This window comes from Salmo trutta, chromosome 11, assembly GCF_901001165.1.
Source record: "Salmo trutta chromosome 11, fSalTru1.1, whole genome shotgun sequence".
NCBI lineage: Eukaryota > Metazoa > Chordata > Actinopteri > Salmoniformes > Salmonidae > Salmo > Salmo trutta.
The window spans coordinates 20,305,333-20,320,570 of record NC_042967.1 but is presented as its reverse complement, the minus strand read 5'-3'; the positions used below and the strand labels follow the sequence as shown (position 1 = coordinate 20,320,570).

Here is a 15,238-nt window from a genome sequence, read left to right as displayed (position 1 = left end):
TCAGGGTGTTGTAACTGGTCTGTAGCTGGTCTCTCTCTTTAGTCAGGGTGTTGTAACTGGTCTGTAGCTGGTCTCTCTCTTCAGTCAGGGTGTTGTAACTGGTCTGTAGCTGGTCTCCCTCTTCACTCAGGGTGTTGTAACTGGTCTGTAGCAGGTATTTTGATGCAGTTACGTTGCCTCTGTTATCTGGAAAGGATTGAAGCATATAGCTACTGATTAATTCACTCACGAAACAGTAATTCAAGAAATCTAATTGCATATTCTCATAATGACTGAGATGATTGGCATGCAGTGTGGACATTTCACCACTAAAACGTGAAGAATCTTCTTTCAATATTGACATTGATGTTTGCCGATTTTGAAATGAGGTATGCCTAACTTGGTGTCGGAAGGTGTTGAAAAAAATCACCCATCTTAAATGTGACATAACGAACTATGTTGAATATGATATAAACATATAAAGGGTGACATGCTGTGCTGAAGGATGGACACTCTAAAGTTAAGTCCTTTTAGTCACATTACACCTAATCTTGTTCCCAGACACTTCCGCCCAAATGCTCAGAAGGTCTGGTGGACCAATGCATCAAACTTGGCCTTCATTAGTTAGGTTAGGTTTAAAAGCACATTTTAAGAAGAGAAATTAGAGCTTAGCTGTCACGAGTCCTACCGACGGTGGCGCCCCCTCCTGCTCGGGTGGCGCTCGGCGGTCGTCGTCACCGGCCTATTAGCTGCCACCGATTCCCTTTTTGTTTTTCCCTTTTTTTATGTTTTCTCACCTGCCCTGAGTTAGTCATTAGGAGGGCTATTTAGTTCAGCTGGCCCGCTTCCTATTGTGCGGGATTGTCTTTCTGTGTGTCGACTATAGTTTGTTCGACTGTGCTTGTTTTGCTGTATTTTTCCCTGTTGTTGGGAGCCCTTTAATTCTGTACGTTGTGGTTGATTAAAATTACCACACCGTGTTCGCTGCTTCCTGCGCTTCTTTCCGCCACACCACAGACAAGCCGTTACAGAATCCCGCACCATAGGAAGCATGGAATCAGCGGGAGCAGCGGGCACTCCACTACCCTCGATGGAGGAACGTGTCCTTCATAATACATCGGTCCTGCATCGCATCGGATCCGCCATGGACCAGTTGATGGAGAGGATGGACCGATGGGAGAGGAGTGGTATCCTCTCTCCACCTACACCCCCCCCCGATACAACCATCTCCTCCTCCTACGACGTCTGGCTCTGGCGCGCTTCGCCTGGCACTCCCGAGGGAGTACGATGGGACGGCGGCTGGGTGCAAGGGGTTTCTTCTCCAGTTAGAGCTGTACCTGGCCACCGTCAGGCCTGCTCCTACAGGAGAGGAGAGCGTGAGTGCCCTCGTTTCCTGCCTGACGGGCCGAGCTCTGGAGTGGGCTAATGCGGTCTGGAACGCTCCGGACTCGGCGAGGGACCACTACCCAGAGTTCACCCGCCGCTTTCGGGCTGTTTTCGACCACCCCCCCGAAGGTAGAGCGGCGGGTGAACGGCTGTTCCACCTCAGGCAGGAGACGAGGAGCGCTCAAGACTTCGCGCTGGAGTTTAGGACCTTGGCTGCTGGAGCGGGGTGGAATGACAGGGCCCTCATAGACCACTACAGGTGTAGTCTCCGGGCGGACGTCCGCAGGGAGCTGGCCTGTAGGGACACCAATCTGTCCCTGGACGAACTGATTGATATGTCCATACGGTTGGACAATTTGCTGGCTGCCCGCGGGCGTTCGGAGAGGGTCCTGCCCGTTCCACCCCCGGGCACCCCCGCCCCTACCCCTATGGAGGTGGGGGGGGCCGTGTCAAGGGGCACCGGAGGAGGTGGCTTCTCCTGCACCAGCTGTGGTCGGAGAGGACACACGGCCGACCGGTGCTGGAGGAGCCAGTCTGGGAGTCGAGAAGGCAGGCAGAACACTTCTCGGTCACCTCAGGTGAGTCAGCACCAGACTCGCCCAGAACCCCCTGTTGGTCATGTGTTTTTGCCTGTTTTATTTTCTAACTTTTTTCCCTCTTCCCAGCATAGGGCGCTAGTCGATTCGGGCGCAGCTGGGAACTTTATGGACCGTGGACTTGCCATTAAGCTGGGCATTCCACGGGTGCCGATAGATTCCCCCTTCCCCGTGCACTCCTTAGATAGCCGACCATTAGGGTCAGGGCTAGTCAGGGAGTCTACGGTGCCGCTGGACATGGTAACGCTGGGGAGTCATAAGGAAAGCATTAACTTTTTCCTTATTGATTCACCTGCGTTTCCGGTGGTGCTGGGGGTCCCCTGGCTGGCTGGTCACAATCCCCTCATTTCATGGAAACAGGGGGTTCTCCAGGGGTGGTCGGAGGAGTGTTCAGGGAGGTGTCTAGGAGTTTCCATAGGTGCCACGTCGGTGGAGAGTCCAGACCAGGTGTCCACCGTGCGCATTCCCCCTGAATACGCCGATTTGGCGATCGCTTTTTGTAAAAAGAGAGCGACTAAATTACCACCTCATCGACAAGGGGATTGTGCGATAGATCTCCAGGTTAACGCTACGCTTCCCAGGAGTCACGTGTACCCCTTGTCACAAGAGGAGACGGTGGCTATGGAAACATACGTCACGGAATCCTTGGGACAGGGGTACATTCGGCCCTCCATCTCACCCGCTTCCTCGAGTTTCTTTTTTGTGAAGAAAAAGGAGGGAGGTCTGCGTCCGTGCATTGATTATAGAGGTCTAAACGCGATCACGGTGGGGTTTAGTTACCCACTACCTCTTATCGCTACGGCGGTGGAATCATTTCACGGAGCACAGCTCTTCACAAAATTGGATCTCAGGAGCGCGTATAACCTGGTGCGTATCAAGAAGGGAGATGAGTGGAAAACCGCCTTTAGTACCACATCAGGCCATTATGAGTACCTCGTCATGCCGTATGGGTTGAAAAATGCTCCAGCCGTCTTTCAATCCTTTGTTGACGAGATTCTCAGGGACCTGCACGGGCAGGGCGTGATTGTTTATATCGATGACATTCTGATATATTCCGCCACCCGCTCCGCGCATGTGTCCCTGGTGCGCAAGGTGCTTGGTAGACTGCTGGAGCATGACCTATACGTTAAGGCTGAGAAGTGTGAGTTTTTCAAACGAGCCGTCTCCTTTCTGGGTTATCGCATTTCCACCACGGGGGTGGTGATGGAGTGTGACCGCGTTAAGGCCGTGCGTAATTGGCCGACTCCAACCACGGTGAAGGAAGTGCAGCGGTTCTTGGGCTTTGCCAACTACTACCGGAGGTTTATCCGGGGTTTTGGCCAGGTAGCGGCTCCCATTACCTCACTGCTGAAGGGGGGGCCGGCGCGTTTGAGGTGGTCGACGGAGGCGGACAGAGCCTTCAAGAAGTTGAAGACACTGTTCACCGACGCGCCCGTGCTGGCGCACCCGGACCCGTCTTTAGCGTTCGTAGTAGAGGTGGACGCATCCGAGGCTGGGGTGGGTGCCGTGCTATCACAGCGCTCGGGTGCGCCACCGAAACTTCGCCCCTGTGCTTTCTTCTCAGGGAAGCTCAGTTCGGCGGAGCGTAATTACGATGTGGGGGACAGGGAGTTGCTAGCGGTAGTCAAAGCCTTGAGGGTGTGGCGACACTGGCTTGAGGGGGCTAAGCACCCCTTTCTCATCTGGACCGACCACCGAAACCTGGAATACATCCGGGCAGCGAGGAGACTGAATCCACGTCAGGCAAGGTGGGCCATGTTCTTCGCCCGGTTTAGGTTTACCATCTCATATGGACCGGGTTCCCTAAATACTAAAGCCGACGCGCTGTCCCGTCTGTATGACACGGATGACCGACCCATCGATCCAACTCCCATCATTCCAGCGTCAAGGCTGGTGGCACCAGTGGTGTGGGAGGTGGACGCGGACATCGAGCGGGCACTGGTGTTGGAACCTGCGCCGACGCAGGTGCCCGAGGGGCGCATGTATGTGCCGCTCGATGTTCGCGATCGGTTGATTCGGTGGGCGCACACGCTACCTGCGGCGGGTCATCCTGGTGTAGAGAGGACAGTGCGGAGCCTAAGGGGGAAGTATTGGTGGCCCACCTTGGCTAAGGACGTGAGGTCATATGTCTCTTCCTGTTCAGTGTGTGCCCAGAGTAAGGCTCCTAGGCATTTACCGAGAGGGAAGTTACAGCCCCTCCCCGTTCCGCAACGACCATGGTCGCACCTGTCTATCGACTTCCTGACAGATCTTCCCTCCTCTCAGGGGAACACTGCGATCCTGGTGGTTGTGGATCGGTTTTCGAAGTCCTGCCGTCTCCTCCCTTTGCCTGGTCTCCCTACGGCCCTGCAGACTGCGGAGGCCCTATTTACCCACGTCTTCCGGCACTACGGGGTGCCGGAGGATATTGTCTCTGATCGGGGTTCCCAGTTCACATCCAGGGTCTGGAAGGCGTTTATGGAGCGGCTGGGGGTCTCGGTCAGTTTAACCTCCGGTTATCACCCCGAGAGCAATGGGCAGGCGGAGAGGGTGAACCAGGAGGTGGGCAGGTTCCTGAGGTCGTATTGCCGGGACCGGCCAGGGGAGTGGGCGAGGTATATTCCCTGGGCAGAGTTAGCCCAGAACTCACTTCGCCACTCCTCCACTAACATGTCACCCTTCCAGTGTGTGTTAGGGTACCAGCCGGTCCTGGCCCCATGGCACCAGAGCCAGACCGAGGCTCCTGCGGTGGAGGACTGGGTTCAGCACTCCAAGGAGACCTGGAGAGCAGTACAGGACTCACTGAAGGAGGCCAGTGCCAGGCAGAAGAGGAGTGCTGACCGCCACCGCAGTGAGGCGCCGGTGTTCGCACCGGGTGACAGGGTCTGGCTCTCGACCCGGAACCTGTCCCTCCGCGTGCCCTGCCGGAAGCTGGGGCCGCAGTGTGTGGGGCCCTTCAAAGTCCTGAGGAGGATAAACGAGGTGTGTTATCGGTTGCAACTCCCTTCCTATTACCGTATTAACCCCTCGTTTCATGTGTCTCTCCTCAGGCCGGTGGTAGCTGGTCCCCTACAAGAAGATGAGGTGCCGGAGGTCCCTCCACCCCCCCTGGACATCGGGGGGTCCCCGGCGTACAGCGTAAGGGCCATTCTGGACTCGAGACGCCGGGCGGGGGGCCTGCAGTACCTCGTGGACTGGGAGGGGTACGGTCCGGAGGAGAGGTGCTGGGTACCGACGGAGGACGTCTTGGACCCATCCATGTTGAAGGAGTTCCACCGCCTCCGTCCGGATCGCCCTGCACCTCGTCCTCCGGGTCGGCCTCGACGCCGGTGTCGGCGCGCTGCAGGAGCCGCGCGTCAGGGGGGGGTACTGTCACGAGTCCTACCAACGGTGGCGCCCCCTCCTGCTCGGGTGGCGCTCGGCGGTCATCGTCACCGGCCTATTAGCTGCCACCGATTCCCTTTTTGTTTTTCCCTTTTTTTATGTTTTCTCACCTGCCCTGAGTTAGTCATTAGGAGGGCTATTTAGTTCAGCTGGCCCGCTTCCTATTGTGCGGGATTGTCTTTCTGTGTGTCGACTATAGTTTGTTCGACTGTGCTTGTTTTGCTGTATTTTTCCCTGTTGTTGGGAGCCCTTTAATTCTGTACGTTGTGGTTGATTAAAATTACCACACCGTGTTCGCTGCTTCCTGCGCTTCTTTCCGCCACACCACAGACAAGCCGTTACATTAGCCATAATTATGACTTTGTGCCTGTGTTAACTAGTGATGACCAGGGGGAATGTTTTTGCTAGCAAAGGACATGGCCTAATGGCAAATATTTTACTCAGTAAGGTCACTTACATAGAATTCTATGGTCACTCCCATTAAGGCCAACTTTGAATGGTTGATATCCCAGGCTTATACTAAGCATTTGGAAAGTATTCACTTTGACTTTCTTACAGCCTTATTCTAAAATGTATTAAATTGTTTTCTCCCCTCATCAGTCTACACACAATACCCCATAATGATAAAGCAAAAACAGTTTTGTAGACATTTTTGCAACTTTATTGAAAACAAAAAACAGATATCACATACACATAATTATTCTGACCGTTTACTCAGCACTTTGTTGAAGCACCTTTGGCAGCTATTACAGACTTGAGATTTGTTGGGTATGATTATACAAGCTTGGCACACCTGTATTTGGAGAGTTTCTCCCATTTTTCTCTGCAGATCCTCTCAACCTCTGTCAGGTTAGATGGGGAGCATCGATGCACAGCTATTTTTAAGTCTCTCCAGAGGTGTTTGATCGGGTTCAAGTCAGAGCTTTGGCTGGGCCTCTAAAGGACATTCAGAGACTTGTCCCGAAGCCACTCCTGCATTGTCTGTCATGTGCCTTTTACTGAGGAGTGGCTTCCGTCTGGCCACACCACCATAAAGGCCTGATTGGTGGAGTGCTGCAGAGATTGTTGTCCTTCTGGAAGGTTCTCCCATCACCACAGAGGAACTCTCCCTGACCAAGGCCCTTCTCCCACGATTGCTCAGTTTGGCCAGGCGGCCAGCTCTAGGAAGTGTCTTTAAGAATGATGGAGGCTACAGTGCTCTTGGGGACCATCAATGCTGCAGAAATTCCTTGGTACCCTTCCCCAGAGTTGTGCCCCGACACAATTCTGTCTCGGAGCTCTATGGACAACTCCTTCGACCTCATGGAATTTCCACAGGTGGACTCCAATAAAGTTGTAGAAACATCTCAAGGATGATCAATGGAAACAGGATACACCTGAGCTCAATTTTGAGTCTAATAGCAAAGGGTCTGAATACTTATGTAAATAAGGTATCTTTTTTTTATATACATTTGGAAAATATTCTACTAACCTGTTTTCACTTTGTCATTATGCGGTATTGTGTGTAGATTGATTTAATATTTTTTTCCCCTCATCAATTTTAGAAAAAGGCTGTAACTTAACAAAATGTGGAAAAAGTGAAGGTGTCTGAATACTTCCCGAATGCACTGTAGACATGGTTTGTGTACTCAAGTCGAGCTGATGCAGTTTTTCAGTTTTTGTTGTCACATTTTTGGCAGTGCTTGACTTTGACTGAAATAGTTTCCGGTACGAGGTCCCAAATGGCACCGTATTCCCAATATAGTGCACTGTCAAAAGTACTGTGATAGTGGGGTATCAGCTGGGACAAAGCCTCACTCACAGAAAGCCAGTCTCAGGGAGATGTTGAGAATGACTTGTAGAACACACAGCACTCCAAAACACACAGCAGCCAGCCTGTAGAGTCTTCCATCTGCAGAGGAACACACACACACACACACACACACACACACACACACACACACACACACACACACACACACAATCCAATGTTATGATGAAAACAGAACTAACATCATCTTACATCACTAAAGACTATGATTAGAATTCTGAGAACCAAACATTTCCATTGCTTCATTGAGTTACGGTTGGAAGCAACAGTTTTCTAAAGCTTGTGGTTATCTCAAATCTGATAAACAGGAAGCTACTGTATGAAGAAATTACCAAAATTACACAATATAGATGAAGCATGATTTAAAAGGTTATCTGTGATTGCTATAGCATGATTTAAGGTTGCAATCACAAATGCTATATCATTATTCTTTACTTTAAATTCATTATATTTCACCATTGATTCTTGAATAATGTAACTTATACTGTAAATGCCTCATGAGCTTAACTTTCTAACCCCATCAGGACTCAAAATATCAGCTTGTTCTACCATGGAACTGTTAACAAACACTGTGTAGCCTCAGATGGGTAAAACTATTATTTTGATCCCAAGGATGGTCAGTCCTTGCAAACATACATAGCTCTGTCTATGAATTACATACAGTACCAGTCATACATAGCTCTGTCTATGAATTACATACAGTACCAGTCATACATAGCTCTGTCTATGAATTACATACAGTACCAGTCATACATAGCTCTGTCTATGAATTACATACAGTACCAGTCATACATAGTTCTGTCTATGAATTACATACAGTACCAGTCAAACATAGCTCTGTCTATGAATTACATACAGTACCAGTCATACATAGCTCTGTCTATGAATTTGAGAGTGGTTACATTTCTGCAGCGTACATTTTTCTGAGAGTGGTTACGTCTCTCTGAGCGGAAAAAACGGACAGGTCACCAGGTGCACAGAGCCTGTTTCAGGTTACCAGCCCCTCAGCTGTTTACCAAAAACAGTGGTGGGGTGTCCACTATGTTGTTGCTATAAAGATTATTTCAATTGATCTTATTAAATATTTCTACATAGTTCCAATATTGAATTGATGCATTTTAGTGTACGTGACCCCAGCAGGTTGCAAACCTCAGGCTCTGTACCAACTGAACCACACAGAAGACAGAACAATAAAAAACGTACAAGTGTTTTTCTATGATGTGCTATTAGTGTGCCAGCATGCGTGTGTGCGTTCGGTTTGTGCGTTCATACCTGTCTGCATCTGCGTGTGAGAGAGAGGAAGATCATTCTTTGTACCTGAGAGATGGGTCTCAGTCTTCACGCTCCTCGTTGCTCTGTTACGGTTTTCTTCATTAACTTTGTTTAATTCAATCATCTGTTTGTTGACGTAGTTGGCCATCTTTACTAACTGTACGAAATATCAATGATTACCCCAATCAATTAATCAGCTAATTCAGTCTCTGACCTTTTATTGTAGTATATATGATTTTTACTTATAGTATTAACTAACGATTACCTTTCTAACGGACTCCTAATGGAAATATCTACTGTATGATTACCTTTCTAACTGACTCCTAATGGTAATATCTACTGTATGATTACCTTTCTAACTGACTCCTAATGGTAATATCTACTGTATGATTCTATCTTCAGTGACTAGTAGTTGAGTAGTTGCTCTGATATGGGTTTCCATTGGTGTCTGATGTCTGTCTGTGGTCCACTGCAATTGAAAGAACGTTTTAAGTATCCAATCACTTTCAAGCATGACGTCATATTTCGCAATAACTATATGTGACATTGTTCATAAGGAAGTGACATTATGGCTCGCACTCCGTGACTCACATTCAATCAGGAAACTGGTAGATCATTGTTACTTTATTTATTAATCTGTGCCTTTGTTCTTCTTATAAAAGTTATTTATGATAAAAATTGATAATGAAAAAAGAAATAAAGTTAGCAGAAGCATGGGTAAAAGAGGGAGAGAGGTATTTGTGTACAGCCTACAAGAAATGCTACATAAAGAACTGTACATCTTAATATTGACAATAGGTATTGAGTGATACAACAGAGTTAGACTGACCACTCTCACAGAACCTAAAGTTTGAACGAACTGACAGACTGACCGTGTCACTAAACCTGTCCCTTTCTTTAGTCTGTGCAATGTAACACTCCTGTAACTATTTTTTTTCAGTTTTCTCCTGGTCTCTCTCGTTTTGCAGCTGGTCTCTCTCCCTCTGTAACTGGTTTCAGTTCATCCGGCACTGGTATGTCTGTACACAGGTTAATGATACCACAACTGGTATCTGGCTGGTCTCTGTCTTGCTCCAGACCAGTGGTGTATTAACAGGCCTCTAAATGTTCTCTCTTTAGATCGGGCTGAAAAACAAAAGTTCCTGTGATGTGTTCCAAATGACACTGTGTTCCTTATATGGTGAGTTGCTTTTGACCAAAGCACTATGTGCCCTGGTCAAAAGTAGTGCCCTTTAAAGAGGATAGGATGCCGTTTTGGACACAGCCGGTGTGGTGTTGTCATTCTTTTTTTGTGTGACAACAATATATTTGCTGGTCCCACAAGCTACATAAAGGCTGTAAGTCTGAATTCTGATCCTTGCTTTGTAAGTACAGAACTATAGTGTGATAATAAAATACATATCTGAGAGAGAATAAAGTAGATGGCATCGGTCAAAATTGTGATTTATGACCCTATGTCTGGCTGGGGCGTACATGCCCAAATAAGGGCATCCGGTCAGGACATCCTGGCGGGAAGGTGTCACGTGGTTAGGGTCATATAGTTGCATCCTGGTCTGTCACGTGTTAGAGTGTGTATTTTATATCTATATTGCATCTATTCCTTTGAAATTGTCATGATGATTGATGTGTAGGGACCTCGTTGAACTGGGGGGGTTGTGTTTGAACATTTCAAAGAGGATGGCCCCACACCCCACCTATTTTATTGCTCTTAGGGTTGTTGTCTATAAAGTAGGAATGTCCGGGGGGTGGGGGATTGTGTTGGAGGCAGACAACTTATAAGACACATGCGGCCCCAGAACACTAAACAAGATTTTAAAAATAAACATGGATTTTGGTAAAGCAGTGATGACCGTAACAACGGAAGCAGGACCGTGGCTGAAACATAGAGAGAAGGCCCAGTATAAAGCAACAATATACGACGCGCCAAAGAAACGGTTTCTATGTGTGTATAGAACCCAAATACCGCCCGCAACTGCACTGAAAGATCAAATGATGATGTCTAATGGACAGCACTGGGGGTATCAGTTTGATTACCCGGCCCATAGAGTGAAACTGTATACCGTAGCCGAAGGTGGAGAATATACAGACCAGACTTTAGGAGTGGACTATGGGGCTGAAGACTGGTCGGTTTTTCGCAAGGTTTTGTGTCCCGAACTGAGAGTTATCACCAAGGGGTATAGCTTGTTCACGGGCTACGAGACCCGTTGGGAAGGTACCCCAGACTCCTCAGGAAGAGTATTTCACAGGGTGAAAATACAGAGAAAGAATGGACTTCCTTGTGGATGCATGGAGTTCTATATCAGCAACGAGGAAACCCGCAACCAAAACATTCGTGATGGTGGCCTGACTGGGGATTTCAGGTTGTGCATGCTTATTCCTTTTAAAAGTTGGGATCTAATGGAATTGAGCATGTTAGAGTTGTTGGACGTTCTTTTTGTACAGAGCCAACAGTGGCAGAGCATTTTTCGGCTAAGGAAGTGCATAACCTGTTAGGGCTAGGGGGCAGTATTTACACGGCCGGATAAAAAACGTACCCGATTTAATCTGGTTACTACTCCTGCCCAGTAACTAGAATATGCATATAATTATTGGCTTTGGATAGAAAACACCCTAAAGTTTCTAAAACTGTTTGAATGGTGTCTGTGAGTATAACAGAACTCATATGGCAGGCAAAAACCTGAGAAGATTTCATGCAGGAAGTGGCCTGTCTGACAAGGAGTCATTCTTCTTGTCTCTGGTTATTGAAGAGTGGGGATCTTAGCTGTAACGTGACACTTCCTACGGCTTCCATAGGCTCTCAGAGCCCGGGAAAAAGCTGAACGATATCGAGGCAGCCCCAGGCTGAAACACATTATCGCCTTTGCCAAGTGGCCGATAAGAGGACAAAGGAATTAGGCACGTGCCCGAGTCGACCCTGTGCTGTATTTTCTTTCGGCTATTTACCTAATTGCAGATTCCCGGTCGGAATATTATCGCTTTTTTATGAGAAAAATGGCATAAAAATTGATTTTAAACAGCGGTTGACATGCTTCGAAGTACGGTAATGAAATATTTTGAAATCTTTTGTCACGAAATGCGCCGTGCGCGTGACCCTTATTTACCATTGGGATAGTGTCTTGAACGCACGAACAAAACGCCACTGTTGGAACATAACTATGGATTATTTGGGACCAAACCTACATTTGTTATTGAAGTAGAAGTCCTGCGAGTGCATTCTGACGAAGAACAGGAAAGGTAATCAAACTTTTCTAATAGTAAATCGGAGTTTGGTGAAGGCTAAACTTGGTGGGTGTCTAAATAGCTAGCCCTGTGATGCCGGGCTATCTACTTAGAATATTGCAAAATGTGCTTTCACCGAAAAGCTATTTTAAAATCGGACATATCGAGTGCATAGAGGAGTTCTGTATCTATAATTCTTAAAATAATTGTTATGCTTTTTGTGAACGTTTATCGTGAGTAATTTAGTAAATTGTTAGTAAATTCATCGGAAGTTTGCGGGGGTATGCTAGTTCTGAACGTCACATGCTAATGTAAAAAGCTGGTTTTTGATATAAATATGAACTTGATTGAACAAAACATGCATGTATTGTATAACATAATGTCCTAGGTGTGTCATCTGATGAAGATCATCAAAGGTTAGTGCTGCATTTAGCTGTCTTCTGGGTTTTGTGACATTATATGCTAGCTTGAAAAATGGGTGTCTGATTATTTCTGGCTGGGTACTCTGCTGACATAATCTAATGTTTTGCTTTACAACCTTTTTGAAATCGGACAGTGTGGTTAGATTAACGAGAGTCTTGTCTTTAAATAGCTGTAAAATAGTCATATGTTTGAGAAATTGAAGTAATAGCATTTCTAAGGTATTTGAAAATCGCGCCACAGGATTCAACTGGCTGTTACGTAGGTGGGACGATTTGGTGCCACCTGCCCTAGAGAGGATAATATATACCAATCCTGAGGATTATGATTCAAAGGAATCCCAAGAAGGGTCATCCTCAGAAGGGTCAGTCCCCGAAGAAAACTAAGTACACGGCTGTGTTAACCATGCCCTGACCCCCAAAGGACTGGTTCAACAATAAAAGGAGGTCCCTTAAAGCCTCCGGTTCTTCATTTCAGTATATAACATGGATATTCCTACAACATACCAGGACTCTGATACGTCATGGGTGCCAGACCCTAAGGACTCTATGCCTCGCAGCCAACCATTCTACTCCCCCCAGCCAAGACCCCCGACACCCCCTACATGTACACAGCCTGAGGATGTGTTTGATGGGGTGGTCAGTACTATTTTTGTGGACACCATCAATGCCTCTGTAGCCACACTTTTAAACGTGGTGATTGGAGAGTATATACGTGAAAAATGCATCGGTTGTGAGATCAATCACCCCAGCCAGCGCCGGCATCTGTGTTTATACGAGCCCCCAAGATACTACTTCTTCAACCATTTTGAGGAGCTGGTGAAAAGACTGTGGTCCTGCAGGTTTATACCTGCGCTGGTCAGAGCCCTGGAGTCTATGGGTCTTGTGCCGTCTATTCCCAGAGTTTACCGGGGTAACCGAGGCTTTCCTACATGAACTGAAGGAGGCGATCTACATCCACGAGAAACTCAAAGAAATCCGACACACCCTGTTGGACGACAACAAATACCGGGAAGCTGTGGTGGATGACGTGATGACTTTCTGGCTCAACAAAAGCCAAGAGACCGAGTGACAATACCTATTTGTTATTTAGATGTAAAGCAATGGGGAACTATATACATACGTTGTTAGAGAGAATAAATACATTTTTTCTTTTGAGAGAACTTACAAATGTGATGCATCAAATGATTGAAAATAAAGTGAACAATGTATCATTCTACACAACCCATAATACATGGGCTAATGTAGAGCGTGTGCTAAAAATGGAGCAAATCATGAATCATGTACGACATACGGGCGAGAGTATGCAATGGACACAACTGGTCTCCCGTCTTGTGGATGATTCTGAAGAACTAGAAACAACCTTGTCTAAGATTTTATTTTATTTGTTTGAAACACCGTTTAATTGTAACATGTATCATATTTGTTGTTTATATACTTATATAGCGGATGTGTGTGTTTTAAAAATTCAGCGACACAAGCCTGTAAATCTAAACCAAATATACAGGGTGTTGCATATTTGGATCGTTGAGAAAACGGGGACAAGTATCCTGCAACGAATCCTGAAATGCCTGTATAGGTAATACTTGATGTTTGCAAAAATAAAAATACAAAATGAAAATGAAATGAAATGTTGTCGTTATTTGAAAGTGGCTCATTAACGTTATTGCACCTCAGAGAGGCAGGAAGGATGGCGGAGCAGATGTTGAAAAACATGTATTACACCCCCTCAAACCCTGGGTCTTATGGGGGTAAGGAGCGTTTACAGAGAGCTATAGCCAAAGAAACAGGTAGCCGGTTAGGCGGTGCTCAAGTGGATGAGTGGTTAGCCGAGCAGGATGCTTATACAATTTCCAAGAAATATAGTTTTTTCTACTCATCCATTGTCCCAGTTTCAGGCGGATCGATGTGACATGCAGGCCCTTGCAGAAAAAAATTATGGGAATCGATACATGCTAACGGTTATAGATATTTTCTCTAAAATGGCATTTGTAAGGGTCTTAAAAAATAAGAGCGGGGCAGAGGTGACCAGGGCCTTTGACTCTATCTTGAAGGAAGGAGGAGTCCCCAAGAAAGTGCAGACTGATGGCGGGAAAGAATAATGCTTTTCAGAAACTCATGAAGAAGCACAATATAGTACATTTTGCCACAGGCTCAGATTTGAAAGCTTCAGTTTTTGAACGCTTTAACAGAACTCTGAAGGAGCGGATGTGGAGATATTTTACAGCTCACAACACGCATAGATATATCGATATAGTTCAAGATTTAGTAAAGGCTTACAACTACAGCTACCATAAGAGTATAAGGATGAAGCCCGCAGAGGTCTCTTCTGAAAACTCTTTTCAAGTCTTTAAAAATCTGTATGGTTTGTTCCCCCTTCACCGTAATAATTTTTTACATTTTAAATTCCTAGTGGGGGACTTGGTACGTATATCCAAGTTGAGGGGTGTTTTCGACAAAAAATATGAGCAAGGTTACAGCACTGAGGTGTTCACCGTTACCGAATGTCTACATCGCAGACCCCCTGTCTACAAGTTAAAAGATTATGACGGGGAGCTAATAGAGGGATCGTTTTATGAGAAGGAACTACAGAAGGTACAGATGGGTAAAGACAAAGTCTTTCACGTGGAGGAGATTCTAGATCATAAGAGAGAAAAGGGTAAAAAATGGGTGTTGGCCGTTGGAAAAACTGGCCCCAAAAGTTCAACAGTTGGGTTTTAGAGCACAATGTGGTGGAGGCATCGGGGGTTAACTTAAACCCTCATGCATGATAAATACAACATCATTCGCGTGTCCTTAATAATTATTTTTTAGTAAAAAAGTGTCTATCTCCGGCAGTTCGTCTGGGTCACACACAGGCTTTGATGAAAGGAAATGCCCTTTACCCTCTCCAAAGAATTACCATGAAAACCTTTAGCATACCTGTGGGCAGTAGAATCTGCAGTCAAAAAAAACCTTTTCTAGGCCCTTTACCCTGCTACGTGGTTATAGGTTTGGTTGATCATGCCTCTAATACGGGCAGCTTACATAAAAACCCATTTAATTATTAACACTTCAATGCAGAGTATGTAGCTCTCTGTCAGGACGGACGTCAGGTCCCTGCTAAGGCTTTCCAACTGCAATTTAATAACAATATATCTGTGCGAGAATTTTTAAATCTATTCCTGGCTACCGGGAGGCATCTAAAAGATCTC

At 46.5% G+C, this 15,238-nt stretch overlaps 1 long non-coding RNA gene across 1 annotated transcript; it reads right to left on the bottom strand.

Annotated features, from left to right (window-relative positions):
• Positions 1-51: 51 nt before the first annotated feature.
• On the bottom strand, positions 52-8,748 carry LOC115202423 (uncharacterized). The gene is made up of 3 exons (XR_003879968.1): positions 8,407-8,748; positions 7,126-7,215; positions 52-186 (listed from the first exon to the last, which is right to left on the bottom strand). It is a non-coding gene; the product is annotated as an uncharacterized LOC115202423 (long non-coding RNA).
• Positions 8,749-15,238: the final 6,490 nt, after the last annotated feature.